The sequence below is a fragment of the Chrysochloris asiatica genome, unplaced genomic scaffold (genome assembly GCF_000296735.1).
Source record: "Chrysochloris asiatica unplaced genomic scaffold, ChrAsi1.0 scaffold00227, whole genome shotgun sequence".
Taxonomy (NCBI): Eukaryota; Metazoa; Chordata; class Mammalia; order Afrosoricida; family Chrysochloridae; genus Chrysochloris; species Chrysochloris asiatica.
In genome coordinates, this window is record NW_006408745.1 from 3,326,800 (window position 1) to 3,328,670 (window position 1,871).

A 1,871-nucleotide genomic window follows, 5' to 3' on the forward strand; every position below is an offset into this window, starting at 1 on the left:
CTCAAAGTAGAATTGACTGTGATGAAGTGAATAGAGTAAAGTCCATGGGAGTAAAGCCCCACAGGACCTTCATTTGTTCATGGGGCACAACAAACTGAAGCGAAACAGCCGTAAATATCCATTAATAATTGGAACATGGAATGTACAAAGTATGAATCTAGGAAAACTAGAAATTTTCAAAAATGAAATGGAATGCATAAACATCTATATCTTACTCATTAGTGAGCTGAATTGGACTGGTATTGGCCATTTTGAATCTGACAACCACTTGGTTTACTATGCTGGGAATGACAAATTTAAGAGGAATGGTGTTGCATTCATCGTCAAAAACAGCATATCCAGAGATGAACCCATTGATGGGAGGGATGGGAGGCGAGCAAAATGGTGCAGACTCAGGGCACCAGGAGGAAAGTCTGTTACTACTACGATGGGGATGTTGGAAATTACTGCTATGGGCAAGGTCACCCAATGAAGCCCCACCAAATCCCCATGACTCACAATTTGCTGTTCAACTATGGTTTCTACCAAAAGATAAAAATCTATCACTCTCACAAAGCCAATGCTGAGGAGATGACCAAGTACCACAGCCATAACTACATTAAATTCTTGCACACCATCTGCCCAGACAACATGTCTGAATATAGCAAGCAGATGCAGAGATTCAACGTTGGTGAAGACTGCCCGGTATTTGATGGCCTATTTGAGTTCTGTCAGTTATCTACTGGTGGCTCTGTGGCAAGTGCTGTGCAACTTAATAAGCAGCAGATGGACATCACTGTGAATTGGGCTGGGGACCTGCACCATGCAAAGAAGTCCCAGGCATCTGGCTTCTGTTACATCAATGATATCGTCTTGGCCATCCTGGAACTACTAAATTATCACCAGAGGGTGCTTTACATTGACATTGATATTCGCCATGATGGTGGCGTAGAAGAGGCCTTCTATACCACAGACCGGGTCATGACTGTGTCCTTTCACAAGTATGGAGAGTACATCCCAGGAACAGGGGACTTACGGGATATTGGTGCTGACAAAGGCAAGTATTATGCTGTTAACTACCCACTCCGAGATGGAATCAATGATGAATCCTATGAGGCCATTTTCAGGCTGGTCATATCCAAAGTAATGGACATGTTCCAGCCTAGTGCAGTCATCTTACAGTGTGGTTCTGACTCCTGTCTGGGGATTGATTAGGTTGTTTCAATTTGACCATCAAAGGGCATGCCAAGTGTGTGGATTCTGTGAGAAATTTTAACCTGCCGATGATGATACTGGGAGGAGGTGGTTACACCACCTCAGTGCTGGACATATGAAACAGCTGTGGCCCTGAGCACAGATATCCCTAATCAGCTTCCATACAATGACTACTTAGAATACTTTGGACCAGATTTCAAGCTTCACATCAGTCCTTCCAATATGACCATCAAGAACACTAATGAGTACTTGGAGAAGATCAAACAGAGATAGTTTGAGAACATGAGGATGGTGCTCCATGCACCTGGGGTCCAAATGCAGGCGATTCCTGAGGATGCCATTTCAGAGGAAAGCAGTGATGAAGATGAAGAGGACCCTGACAAAAGCATATCACTCTGTTCCTCTGACAAACGAATTGCTTGTGAAGAAGAGATCTCCGACTCTGATGAGGAGGGAGAAGGTGGCTGCAAGAACACTTTCAACTTCAAAAAAGTCAAGAGCGTCAAAATTGAGAATGAAAAAGAAAAAGACTCAGAAGAGAAGAAAGAAGTCACAGAAGAAGAAAAAACCAAGGAAGAGAAGCCTGAAGCCAAAGGGGTCAAGGAGGAGGTCAAGTTGGCCTGAGTAGACCGCTCCAGCTCTGGCTTCTTGCAAAGTTCCTCACATTTCTCCCAAGC

The 1,871-nt window shown here is 44.0% G+C and overlaps 1 pseudogene; it reads left to right on the forward strand.

Annotated features, from left to right (window-relative positions):
* The first annotated feature begins 381 nt into the window (after window positions 1-381).
* On the forward strand, window positions 382-1,818 carry LOC102829660 (annotated as a pseudogene).
* Window positions 1,819-1,871: the final 53 nt, after the last annotated feature.